The sequence below is a fragment of the Elephas maximus genome, chromosome 20 (assembly GCF_024166365.1).
Source record: "Elephas maximus indicus isolate mEleMax1 chromosome 20, mEleMax1 primary haplotype, whole genome shotgun sequence".
Taxonomy (NCBI): Eukaryota; Metazoa; Chordata; class Mammalia; order Proboscidea; family Elephantidae; genus Elephas; species Elephas maximus.
The window spans coordinates 42,339,390-42,353,992 of NC_064838.1; the positions used below are offsets into that span (position 1 = coordinate 42,339,390).

General features: G+C 43.6%; 1 protein-coding gene across 1 annotated transcript in view; it reads right to left on the bottom strand.

Moving 5' to 3' along the window:
- The window catches only part of EEFSEC (eukaryotic elongation factor, selenocysteine-tRNA specific), a 300,555-nt gene that overhangs the window by 176,811 nt on the left and 109,141 nt on the right, over positions 1-14,603 (bottom strand). The gene's annotated exons all lie outside the window — the stretch shown is intronic.

Here is a 14,603-nt window from a genome sequence, read left to right on the forward strand (position 1 = left end):
TTTTGTGATCGTAATTTTATGTTAAAGACAATTAGGGTGGGATTGTAACAGCCTCACCAGGTCACATCCCTAATCCAATATAAAGGAAGTTTCCCTGGGGTGTGGCCTGCACCACCTTTATCTCAAGAGATAAAAGGAAATGGAAGTAAGCAGGGAGTTGGGGACCTCATACCACCTAGAAAACAGCGCCAGGAGCAGAGCACATCCTTTGGACCTGAGGTTCCGGTACTGAGATGCTCCCTGACCAAGGGAAGAATGATGACGAGGAGCTTCCTCCAGAGCCGACAGAGAGAGAAAGCCTTCCCCTGGAGCGAGTGCCCTGAATTCGACTTCCAGCTTACTGGACTGTGAGAGAATAAAAGCTCTCTTTGTTAAAGCCATCCACTTGTGGTATTTCTGTTATAGCAGCACCAAATGACTAAGACAAGTAAAAAGTATCTGCCTTGAGCATTATTCTCTTTTAAGAACTATCTGGGATCACTTGACAACAGCAACTCAAAAGGTCAGATAGGATCCTGAGGGGGCAGTGAGTTTGTTATTGGAAACAGAACAACTCAGAGAAGTAGTTTGAGAATGGCTGTACAACTTGAAGAATGTAATCAATGTCACTGAACTGTACGTGTAGAAACTGTTGAATTGTATGTTTTGCTGTATATATTCTGAAGAGAAACAAAATAAATAAAACTTTTTTTTAAAAAAGTAAAGAATGTCACCCTTAAGTATTAAAATTAAAATTTAAAAGTAACCTTTTAAAAAATTATCTATATGAGGCCAAATGGATGACATAAGCGTGACATAAGTTTAAGGAGCAGTGAGTCTAAATGCGGGATGAAACAACTACAGCAGAAATTATGAGAATGTTGATACAATGTGAAGACTGTAACTAATGTCACTGAACAGTATGTGTAGAAACTGCTAAATGGAAGCATGTTTTGATGTGTGTATTTTCAGCAAATATAAAATATATACACATATAATCACTGTTCATTGATGTATATATCCCCCATCCCATCTCACATACCTATTATTATTACTTTGTCAATTTAATAAACACCATACATTCATTGAAATTAAAAAAAAAAAAAACAGAAACACAGGGTTATCACGTGGGCCAGCAATTCTGTGCCTAGGTATATTCCCAAGAGAACTGAAAACATTATGTCCACACAAAAACTTGTACACAAACGTTCATAGCAGCATTACTCACAATTGCCAAAAAGTAGAGGTAACCTGAACGTCCACCAGTGAATAAAAGGATAAATAAAATGTGGTATATACATACGATAGAATATTATTCAACTATAAAAAGGAATGAAGTACCAATTCATGCTATGACACAGATGAAACTTGAAAACATTATGCTAACTGAAAGAGGCCAGACACAAAAGGCCAAATATTTTAGGATTCCATTTATATGAAACGCCCAGGATAGGCAAATCCATAGAGACAGAAAATAAATTAGTGATTGCCAGGGGAAAGATGACTGGGGAGAAGATGCTAAGGAGGACAAGGTTTCTTTTGGGGGTGATGAAAATGTTCTGCAGTTAGGTAGTGGTGCTGGCTGCACAAGTTTGGACAGGTTAAAAGAGTGAATTTTATGGTATATGAATTATATCACAATTAAAAAGGAAAAATATACCATGAAAGGGTAGCAACCTTTTTCACTACCAAGATGAACATCCGAGATGTTTATTTCACTACAGACACCAAATCTGGGTAGTCTCTCTTCCGTTATTTTTATATATATTTAAAAAAACCAAACCCAGCACAGTTTGAACCCGACAGCTGCTCTGCAGTAGAAAGATGTGGCAGTCTGCTTCCGTAAAGATTTACAGCCTTGGAAACCCTATGGGGGCAGTTCTACTCTGTTGTATAGGTCGCTGTAAGTCAGAATCAACCTAATGGCAATAGGTTTACTTTTGGTTTGGTATTAAGGAGACGTTTCTGTACCACTTCTAGGTCAGGACTTCACTTCTTCCAGTCAGTGCCATCCTTTCCTTCCCCTGACCCTAAAGGCTGCTCTCAAGTGCCTCTTCATATGTAGTCTAGTGTTCAGCATAGTAGGAGTGAGGGGCAGGGACAGCACCTACAGTACTAGCAACTGTGTTAGGGGCTTTACAGTCATCTTCTCATCCCAACCCTGTAAAAGTGGGGGTCTTGAGGCTTGGTCCGATTCAGTAGCTTGCTCCAGGTCACACAGCTAATCAGTGGAGGGGCTGTGCTCAAAAGCCAAGTCCATGTTTACCTTCCACCTTAAGAATATTGTCGAAACCATAATCTACCAGCCTGCGTACAGGCAGGTGTGTGCTCCTTCTCAAATCCATGAGAATTTGGAATGTGGCTGATCTTCAAAGATCAGGGAACAAACTATATGAGTTGGAATCGACTCGACAGCACTGTGTTTCAAAACCCTTGCCCTCTGGTAGGAGTTCCAGGATGGTGCAAATGATTAATGCGCTTGGCTGCTAACCAAAAGGTTGGTGGTTCAAATGCCCCCAGAAGAGCCTCAGAAGAAAGACCTGATGATCTACTTCCAAAAAATTAGTCATTGATGTGTGAAACATTTCATAACGTGGAGGAATCTGGAAGGCAGTATGCTGAGTGAAATTAGTCAGCTGCAAAAGGACAAATATTGTATGAGACCACTATTACAAGAACTTGAAAAAAAGTTTAAACAGAGAAAAAACCATTCTTTGATGGTTACGAGTGGAGAAGGAGGGAGGGAGAGGGGTTTTCACTAATTAGATAGTAGATAAGAACTATTTTAGGTGAAGGGAAAGACAACACACAATACAGGACACGTCAGCACAACTGGACTAAACCAAAAGCAAAGAAATTTCCTGAATAAACTGAACGTCTCGAAGGCCAGCATAGCAGGGGCGGGGGTTTGGAGACCATGGTTTCAGGGGACATCTAAGTCAGTTGGCATCACAAAATCTATTAAGAAAACATTCTGCATCTCACTTTGGAGAGTGGTGTCTGGGGTCTTAAACACTAGCAAGAGGCCATCTAAGATGCATCAATTGGTCTCAATCTACCTGGACCAAAGGAGAATGAAGAATATCAAAGATCCAAGGTAATTATGAGCCCAAGAGACAGAAAGGGCCACATAAACCACAGACTACATCAGCCTGAGACCAGAAGAACTACATGGTGCCCAGCTATAACTGATGACTGCCCTGACAGGGAACAAAACAGAGAACCCCTCAGGGAGCAGGACGGCAGTGGTATGCAGGCCTCAGATTCTCGTAAAAAGACCAGATTCAATGGGCTGACTGAGACTAGAAGGACCCTGGAGGTCATGGTCCCTAGGCTTTCTGTTAGCCCAAAACAGAAACCATTCCCAAAGCTACCTCTTCAGACAGAGATTGCACTGGACTATGGGATGGAAAATGATACTGGTGAGGAGTGAGCTGCTTGGATCAAGTAGACACATAAGACTATGTGGGCAGCTCCTGTCTGGAGGGGAGGTGAGAGGGCAGAGGGGGTAAGAAGCTGGCTGAATAACACGAAAATAGGGGGTGGAGAGAAGGAGTGTGCTGTCTCATTAGGGGGAAAGCAACTAGTAGTATATCCTAGGTGTAAATAAATTTTTGTATGGGAGACTGACTTGATTCGTAAACTTTCACTTAAAGCACAATAAAAATTAAAAAAAAAAAATTAGTCATTGAAATCCTGTGGAGCACAGTTCTATTACGATACACATGGGGTTGCCATGAGTAGGAATCAACTCCATGGCAACTGAATTGGTTTTTGTTTGTCTGCCCTCTGGTAATCTTAGTTCTCAAACCAATGAAAGAATGATAATGATATCTATAATTACAGTGCTCAGATGATTATGGTTTGCTATCACTTTTAAACACCGACATACACCTACCGGATCCTTAAAACAACCCTCGAAGGAGGAACAGTCATTATCATTCTCACTTTCAGAATCATTCATTCCTTCACCAAATATTAACTGGGCAGCTCCTATGTACAAGGCACTTGCCTAGACACTTGCATATATGTTAGCCCATCATTTAGAGATGAGGAAACAGACACAGAGAGGTTAAATGACTACAAAGAGTCACATGGGAAGTAACTGGCAGAAGGGAGGAGCTAGAGCTCTGTTCTCTGGTTCCAAAAAGCTTTGGTCCAAAGTCCTGCCCTTCTCACTGTGCTAGAGTGCTCAGGATGACCTCCAACATCTCCTAACTATGAAGACAACTACTCTGCCAGATTTTACTACTGGTCTCTCAAAACCCATACATAGAGGATGGACCCGCTGCCACCCACCGAACCCTGCGCCCAGGCACAGGGGATGGGGGACACAGTCCTGTGGTTACTCTGCTCTCTGCCCTTCCTCCCATTTCAGGGCTCCCTATGGACAGGCCATCCACTTACCGCCTTTACAAGATCTGTACCATCTGAGCTATTCTTCCCCAAATTTTCCTTTAAAAAATTTACTTTCGTACTAAATAAATTTATCGAAAAACATAATTTTGTATCACTGTCTAAATGGGAAACCAGAATCACTTGACGTGAGTAACAGGTCTAATATAAGCCCCTTGCCATTGCCCCTTCACAGACATCCACTAGGGATGCTCTCCACTCCCTCGAGGAGCCTGTGCCTGCCACCAGGGCACACTGAGTGCCCACACGGGTGGCTGCTTGAGGCTTGCACCTGATGCTCAAGTGTCCAGTACAACCCTGCACTTTTGCCTCCACCAGCTAGCTTTTATGCTAAACAAGAAACAACTGAGTAACGCCAGTTATAAATAAGTGATACTGCAATAGCAGAGTTTAATTTGGCATCAGGAAGTAACAGTATAAAAATAGCTGTTTCTATGAGAACTAGGTTAAATGCTTTGGGAAGGTAATTAAGGCAAATCTCTTAAAAACAAAAAAACAACTCATGTTCAAGTAGGTGTGGACGAGAAAAACCATAAAAGACCTGAGGGGAGGTTGTAAACCCTTAAGAAAACTTCCGTACTCAGATTACTTTGCAAATCGCTTCACTTTAAACAAACTGAAGCTGGAGGCTGTAGACAGTGCTTCGGGGTGTAGTTTCCCCATAAAAAACAACTACGTGAAGTCCAGCCAGTGGGCTTATACTAGAAGGAAAGATGAGCTGGCAGAGAGTTTTACAGCAGTGACAGGTGGAACAAGGTCTTGGGATCCCTGAAGCAAGTGAGTACCAGAGCAGAGAGAAAGTATGTGCTGATGAACTTGCTGCTCAAAAACTTACAGCAGAATGATTCATTTATTGAGGCTTTCTCCCAGCAATTTAACTAGGGAGCCCCTCTACAACACTGTTAACACTGTTCTAATGATTAAGATGTTACCAACAGAAATGATCACATCAGAAGGAAACCCTGGCGCAGCTGGAGAGGAAAAAGCCGAAAACAGTTAACAGTGGCTGCCTAAGGTGCTACTGGAACTCACAAACTGCGACACTGTGTTATTGACAAATCAACAAATCCTGGAGCTTCTAAAACTATAAATCCTGACCAAAAAGAAAATACAGACCATAGTTAACTCAATTCGGACTAGATGAGTTAAAGATAACATATGGATTATGAGTGACAGTTTGTGGGAATCTGAAATTATAGATGCAGAAATTACACGTTTCATGTACACACACACACACAAAAAAAAACAGCATGAAGAAGAGGAGATGAGCTCCAACTTAGAACACAAAACTACTCACACAGCAAAGAAACACCAGCCTAGTTTCCCACTGTACTGGGCAACAGCTTGGACCAGAGGCCAACGGTATGTTGCTATAGACAGGGGAGACACACGCTGTGAACGCTGCACCTCCTCCTGAAAACAACCTTATATTGCTGATTTTATTAAGTAAACGTGCAAAGGTGGGCTTTAAGTTAACACCTGTGTCCTTTCTTATGGTTCTCTACCTTAAGGGGTTTTTTTTTGATTAATCAATCAGAGTCCAAGCTCAGACAAGAAATCTACTGTAGCTACAAAAATAAACACGAAGAAAACAAAACAAGGTTATTAAATTCTAGCTAGATACTATTACCGGCCGAAGGTTCTGAGCCATGTTAGAAAGTTAAACGGCACCAATTGGAGGCATTTTTCTGAACTGAATCAGAAAGATTAAGGATAACTGAAAAAGGATTAGCTTCTCAGGTAACGCCACACATTTGCCACACTATGAATCCAGATTCACCTTGCTTGACTGAGCATGAGTCCCTCACTTCGAGTCAAGCTGCCGACTTGTCTTCCTCAAGAATGTGGCCCTTCTCTCATGTTCCCCCACCAAGACACCCAAAAGGAGGCAGGCAGAGAACCCAGTCCAACAAGAGGCAACTGAAGGGAAGAGTTCAAGAGAAGTCCTGCCACCAGGTCCCCCACTATGTGTAAAGGGGGCATGGGGCTCCTCCCTACAGCTGGCTGTCCAACCCTCCTTCCCCAACCCCTCCAGCCTCTTCTCTGGACTCTCCCCACTACCTTTCCACATCCCCCGGTCTTCCTTCTTTTGGAGGAAAACCCCTTGCTCGACCTCACTGCCACTTCTGGTGAACACCCAACTTCTCTTCCCATTCTTATTTCTCAATGAACACTGCTCGGTTTGCTCACCAGAAGTTTACGCCCCATTTTCTTACAGCATCAGCTCTGTCTCCTTCACATTCAGGTCAAGGAATATTTACTCAGCACCTCCTCTGTGCCCAGCTCTTTGGTGGTCAACAGTGAACAAGGGCTTCCAGAGCAAATGGGGTGAGGGGTAGACCATCCACCGTGTGGCACCAACTTCACATGATACGAAGAGGAATGGGGGGAGAGGCTCAGAAGACTACTGATTTCCAGAAGGTCAACAGTAATTCCCCAGCAGCCAAAGTCAATGTTCTCCCCTTGGGCTCACTTTCCCTAGGTAACATGTGACCCAGATGACTGACAACAAGCTGGTCCCCATACTCTTTACCCACCCCCTCCCAAAACCTTTACTTTCCACTAGCCCTCAGACTGTCCTTTGCCCCCTCTAGAGGCCCTTCCTCCTCTGGCCTTCTCTTCATAGGCCTCCTCCCAGTATACCCTGAGAACCCATCTCTTCTTCCCCTGGACTCCCCTCTTCCAGGAGCCCTTCCCAAACCTGGGTCTTCAGCAATACCTCGCTCCAGTCATAGTCTTACCCTTCCTTCTGCCAACAACCTGTTTCCCAACCCTAGCCTCCTGATTTCTGATCCTGGTACAGTAGTCTCCTCATCTCTTATGTCCAAGAATTCTGAGGTCATCTCTGAGTGCAACACTCTGCTGGTTCTTCTTTTGGAATATGGCTCCAATCCATACCCTCGTCTTCATTCTCAATGAGTTCTACCGTGGGTCAGGCCATTATAACCACAGACTGCCTACCTGCCCTCCAAATTCAGCATAGCCCTACACCCAGGCCCCATGGCCTAAGCAGCTAATGCAGCACCACCTGGAAGCACGACCCTGCTCTCTTGCACCCTTTTAGGCAGGTCCACAGCCCTCGAGTGGCCTGCCCAGACTCTACCCCTGACTCACCTCCCCAAACTCCCTGGATATATGTGTATCCAGCACCAAAATCCACTCTTACAGCCCCACTCCCCTCCTCTGCCTATCCAAACCTGCTTCCATCCCACAGCTCACTGACGTTACCTCATCTCTCTCACCCCTACCTTCCTGTCAGAAAGGAAAGAGCATGGCCCACTTCACAGAGCTGTCTCATAGACCACACAAGCTGGCACGTGTAAGGGTGCATATGGCTCATGGAGGAAGGACTCATGACTGGGCACCCTGGCCGCCTGCACCCACAGGTCCTCTGTTTGAATTCGTTGGTGCCCTGACCTGTGTTACATATTCTGAACATCATCCCTGCTGAGCTGCCCTTCTAGAATCACTTCAAATTCCAGATGCCTCCCCTTCCTCGAACCCCTAGAATGCACTGGGTAGTGAATTACAAGCCACTCTGAGGTTTTTTTTTTTTCCTGAGGAAGCCACATCAGCTGCGGTCTTTAACCACTGAGTAAATCTCTGTTACTCTCTCCATCATTTAGTCTTTTCTGCCCAACTACACAATAAAACAAACAAACAAAAAAAAAAAAACAAAACAAAAACAAATCTGCTGCAGTGGAGTCGATTCCAAAAATAGGACAGGGTAGAATTGCCCCATAGGGTTTCCAAAGAGTACCTGGTGTATTCAAACTGCTGACTTTTTGGTTAGCAGCGATTGCTCTCAACCACTACGTCACTAGGGTTTCCTAACTATACAATAAGCTCTTTTAAAGGGAGGGGTTCACAGTGACTACACCAGCCTGAGACCAGAAGAACTAGATGGTGCCCGGCTATAACTGATGACTGCCCTGACATGGAACGCAACAGAGAACCCCTGAGGGAGCAGGAGAGCAGTGGGATGAAGACCCCAAATTCTCATAAGACCAGACTTAATGGTCTGACTGAGACTGGAAGGAACCTGGTGGTCATGGCCCCCAGACCTTCTGTTGCCCCAGGACAGGAACCAGTCCCAAAGCCAACTCTTCAGACATGGATTGGACTGGACAATGGGTTAGAGAGGGATGCTGGTGAGGAGTGAGCTTCTTGGATCAGGTGGACACTTGAGACTATGTTGGCATCTCCTGCCTGGAGGGGAGATGAGAGGGTGGAGGGGGTTAGAAGCTGGCGAAAAGGACATGAAAAGAGAGAGGGGAGGGAGGGAGCAGGCTGTCTCATTAGGGGGAGAATAATTGGGAGTGTGTAGCAAGGTGTATATGCGTTTTTGTGTGAGGGACTGACTTGATTTGTAAACTTTCACTTAAAGCACAATAAAAATTATTAAAAATAAATAAATAAATAAAGGGAGGGGTTCAGTTGAGTAGTCTTTGAATCCTCATCACACCATTCCTGGCCTTGCTGGGAGTTAGCCCTTAAAGAAAATTGTATTTATTTTCTTTTAAATGATAGAGGAAGTAACTCTGAGAAGCTGGAGTTCTGCAAACAGCAGCTTAAATAATCGCAGGAGCCTCTCACGGCCCCAAAGGACAGTGTGACAAGATACTACAAGTTCATGAGAGAGATTCCAAGCAGGGTCCAAGACCCACTCACTCATCATTTCCACAGAAATGGCAGGACTGAGATATTTACCCTGAGAAGGACAAGTACCCAAATGGAGAGAAGAGAGTTTGGAGAAAAAAGATGGGTTGAGAGGGAAGGCAAGAAGGGAAAAAAAGTAAAAAGAAAAGAAAAAAAAAGTGAGAGAAGGGAGGAAAGAAGAAAGGGCAGGAAAGAAATAAATATAAATAAAACGAGGAAGAGAGGCAGAAGAAAAGAAACACACCAGAAAAAAAGGAGGGAAACGAAAGCTGACATCTACGGAACCTGCTGTGTGCCAGGTCCAATGCTCCTGCTTTCCATGGCTTCCCAAACCCCCATGAGCAGGCAGTCCATGCCCTCCTTTCAGAGAAGCCCTGTGGCTTGCCCAGGGGCCAGTGAGTAGAGGCTGGTCTGTAGGCCCTGAGTACAGGCCTCTCCCATGGGAGCAGAAGAGGACTGAGTGGGTGAGCACACACTTCGTCCCTAAGGGAGGGCTCTGGCCTCAGAAACCAGCAAACCAAGATCCACACATAAGCCAGGATCCACTGCAAGTCAGGATCCAGTACTCATATATGTGCTCCGTTTACGTGCCATGAGCCTGAGGCTCAGAGGGACAGAGAGGGTAAAAAACATGCACTGAGAATTCCGGCGATTAATCATAAAGCTTTCAGAAATTCAATTATTTGCACCCAAACCTTTTGGGTAATGTATTGAAACAAAACATAAAGGCAAGCTGGGCCAAGTGTGTGGCCCTTTCCCAGGCTTGGGAGAGGCCTGAACTTGCCACACACTGGGGCATCCTGGCTTCAGGCAACAGAGGCAGTCCTGCCCAGCATAAAGCAGAGGGGAGTGGAGTTCAGCAAGACCCCAGAGGCAGTCCCCTCCTGCCCTGGGTTTTAGATCCAATCTGCTGTCTGCGTTCTAGGAGCACGAGGGGTTCCAACCCTTCCCTGCTGTATCAGTAGGACCCTTAAGCGCAGCACCACAGCTCATCCATGCAGGCCAGAGCGACAGAGGCGATTCCAGTGCTGCGTCCCTGCTTGTCCCCAACCGCCTCCACCAAACTCCCTCACAGCTGTGGCAGTCACCACACAAGCCAGGCCCAGGCATGCAGACGTGCATGCAGCATGACCTTTATCAACACAGAAACCACCTCAGGCAAATTAAAAATATATATAGACAGCAAGATACTTATATATTGGGTATAGGTCTATATATCAGAAAAAATGCATACAAACAAATAGAGTGTAAGTTTTAGGGTTGGGACAGTAGAATTCCACAAACAGCCAATATTTATGAAGCCTTAGTTTTCTTCCTAGTCAAGCAGGATACGAACTTACCTCCTGGGATAACGGTGAGGATGGACTGATGGGCTGATAGACTGATTCAGTGAAGTGTGTGTGGGAAACACCTACCCCAGTGGCAAGCATATGGCAGGGCTCCATGGAGCCAGCTATGACAACTCTGCAGGTTCCATGTCCTAGGAGACGCTGAGTCTAACCATATCAGCCCCCATTGTACAGATGAAGAAATAGCACACCCAGCTCAACAGTCACAAAGCTAGTCTGGAATGCACACATTATAAGAGAAGCCCAGTGGCATACAAAGGATTTGAGATTTGGCATTCAGCCTCATCCCAGGGAGGGAGGCAGGGCCAGCAGAGCCCCATGGGGGCTCTGAGAAGAGGGCCTTGGCTACAACAGAAAGAAGGAAATAGAAAATGGTTTGAAAAGCAGGAGGAAACATGAAAGGAGTTTGGGAGAAAGGGCATCAAGACTGCTGGAAGACAGTAACATTTAGTGGAAAAATAAAGACAAAAGCCTAGAACAGAATGCTGTCAATTTTGTAATAACAAGTACCTCAAATTATGTACGTGTGGGAAAGGCTGACGGGTCTGGGGAAAAAAAACTTTAATTTGATGCCTTGGAAAAATTGTGGATAAATTTTTATCTTCTATTTTGATTTCTGTTAACAATGATAAATGCTTATGCAAGAGTAATTTTAAATGCTTCCAGAGATGAAGAAATCACAAAGAAAAACAATCAAAGAATCTGACTACATAAAAAAAACTTCAGAATGTAAAAAAAAAAAGCAACTAAAATGGAAAGAAGACAAACACATGGCAAAGACTTATACGTAACAGATATGACAGGAAAGAGTTACCAGCAGTAACTTTATTCATATAAAACACTCCTTAAAATCAAAAAGAAAGCATTAAGATCTCAAGAGGAAACAGACAAAATACATGGGCATAATTCACACACTACACGTGATCCGACCGAATGTGGAAAGTATAGAACAATATCATTAATACCACACACAAGCAAAATTTTGCTGAAGATCATTCAAAAACGGCTGCAGCAGTATATCGACAGGGAACTGCCAGAAATTCAGGCCGGTTTCAGAAGAGGACGTGAAACCAGGGATATCATTGCTGATGTCAGACGGATCCTGGCTGAAAGCAGAGAATGCCAGAAGGATGTTTACCTGTGTTTTATTGACTATGCAAAGGCATTTGACTGTGTGGATCGTAACAAGCTATGGATAACACTGCGAAGAATGGGAATTCCAGAACACTTAATTGTGCTCATGAGGAACCTTTACATAGATCAAGAGGCAGTTGTTCAGACAGAATAAGGGGATACTGATTGGTTTAAAGTCAGGAAAGGTGTGCGGCAGGGTTGTATTCTTTCACCATACCTATTCAATCTGTAAGCTGAGCAAATAATCTGAGAAGCTAGACTATATGAAGAAAATGGGGCATCAGGATTGGAGGAAGACTCATTAACAACCTGTGTTATGCAGATGACACAACGTTCCCTGCTGAAAGTGAAGAGGACTTGAAGCACTTACTAATGAAGATCAAAGACCACAGCCTTCAGTATGGATTGCACCTCAACATAAAGAAAACAAAAATCCTCACAACTGGACCAATGAGCAACATCATGATAAACAGAGAAAAGACTGAAGTTGTCAAGGATTTCATTTCACTTGGATCCACAATCAACAGCCATGGAAGCAGCAGTCAAGAAATCAAAAGACGCACTGCATTGGGTAAATCTGCTGCAAAGGACCTCTTCAAAGTGTTGAAGAGCAAAGATGTCACCTTGAAGACTAGGGTGCACCTGACCCAAGCCATGGTATTTTCAATTGTATCACATGCATGTGAAAGCTGGACAATGAATAAGGAAGACCGAAGAAGAATTGACGCCTCTGAATTGTGGTGTTGGTGAAGAATATTGAATATACCATGGACTGCCAAAAGAACGAATAAATATGTCTTAGAAGAAGTATAACCAGAATGCTCCTTAGAAGCAAGGATGGAGTGACTGCATCTTACATACTTTGGACATGTTGTCAGGAGGGATCGGTCCCTGGAGAAGGACATCAGGCTTGGCAGAGTACAGAGTCAGTGGAAAAGAGGAAGACCCTTAACGAGATGGACTGACACAGTGGCTGCAACAATGGGCTCAAGCATAACAATGATTGTGAGGATGGCTCAGGACCGGGCAGTGTTTCGTTCTGTTGTGCATAGGGTCACCATGAGTCGGAACAGACTCGACAGACCTACATGAACCAACAGCAACACATGAAAGAACAACTGTTTAATAAACTTAAGGAAAAAAGTCTGATCTCACCAGTAATTAAAGAATTACATATTAAAACAAGAATAAAATACCATTTCTTTCCTACTACATTTCAAAATATACTTTTAAATTATAAACCAAAGTCAGCTACTGATACTTGTATAAGATGGTACAACCCTCTTAGAGTAATATGGCAATGAACAACAAAAGATTTAGAAATGCCCATGCCCTTTGATCCAGTAATCTGGCACTGGGGATCTATGATGAAGAAAAAGCCGAAAACATAAAGTTGAATGGTGTACAGAGATGTTCACACCAGGGTTATTTATCTGTAAAAATGGAAAACTTACGCTAGTCTAAAGGGTCGACAACAGTGCTGGTTACATGAGAAGCTGTTACATAAAAGGTTAAGTAAAGCAGAAATCAAAAATGTAAATATCTCATGATTACAACTGTACGTTTTTAAAAAGGTGAGGAGGATACAATGGACAGTAAAAAGACACGCACCAAATAAACCAAAATGTCAACAGCGGCTATCTTGAGGAAAGAAATTTTTGGATGATCTCCACTTTCTTTTATCCACTTTTCTGTATTTTTCAAGTTTTCTTTAAATTACTCTTTGGATAGAAAAAAATGCACTTTATGTTTTAAACACTTTTCAGGTTTTGACACTTACGTGATTCACCATTCCATTTTTTCCTCTCTAGACAGAACAGTTCTTCATATATGGCCCAGCGTTTACAAGGACTTACTCAACAAAGGACCATAAGAAAAGGAAATAATCACTTAAAGACTTTCTTTGCTGCTAATGATCTATTACTAGGCCATCTGACTCTGCCTGGCCCCAGGCCACTGAATACAACCCAAAGAGCAGCAAATTATGGCTCCTGTTCTTTATCTGAGTTGGGGGCAGGTAGGGGGGAGGGGGGAGTCTGAATGAGGAGAGGAAGAGCTTCGCAGGCCCCTCCAATGGTCAATTTTCTCACGATAACAGCCATAATTTCACCTTCAACCAATAAATTAAAACAGAAGTAGTAATTTAAACATGCCAGTGAGGATTTTCCTTAAATTTAATTAATTGATATTTTTAATATTTACCCTTAAAAGTATCCAACGGCTGCCTTAACTCCCCCAGAAGTCCCATTTATACAGCAAACGACAATGACATTGCATGGGTTTTTTTAAGCAGGAGTCAAAAGGACCTGTTCTCCCCTTTCTGACAAGTAAATAAAACAGCAGGGAGATCAAATAACTCACTAAAAAGAAGATATAATTTTTTATCTTCCTTTTTACAGTCACATATCCACTTCCGCAGGGAATAACAAAGTCTGAATTCTTATGCAACACTTATCTAAATGTGTCGATTTTATCGGATTGATGAATTTTGCTAACAAAAGGCACTGCTAGGAAATCTTTTATGACATATTTGGCCCATTCACAGGGCTGGAGCTTTAATTTCACCAACTTGAGAATTCTGAGGGAGAGCTGCAGGTGTTGGAGCTGAAAAAAAATCATAAACAGGAAGGCATATCAATCTCTATGACGGGGAAACAAAAACACTTTCTACTTGTGTGCCCTCCACAGACAGGCGTGAAGGAGAAGTGGCAGTGGCAGGATATTGTCTTGGGCTGCATAGCAAAGAGGAAGTATCACTGTCGCCCAGTGACCACTATTTAGTATTGATCAAAAGGGACTGGCCCGGAGAGGAAAAGAGACAGTGATAAAACAATGAGGTTTGCCAGCGCTGTGTACTCAACAAGGACATGTTCTCATTTTCTTCACAACATCAGAATAAGTCACTCCCGCAGCCGCCTGTGCAGCCAGGTGGCTTTAGGTCCCGTCGTCCCCATGCCCCTCTAACTGTCCCCACCTCCCCAGTTCAGTAGCATTGCCACCTTTCTGCCCCCATGGGCCTCTCTTCACAGAACCTTCTCTGATTATAACCAGAGCCAAACGCTCAGC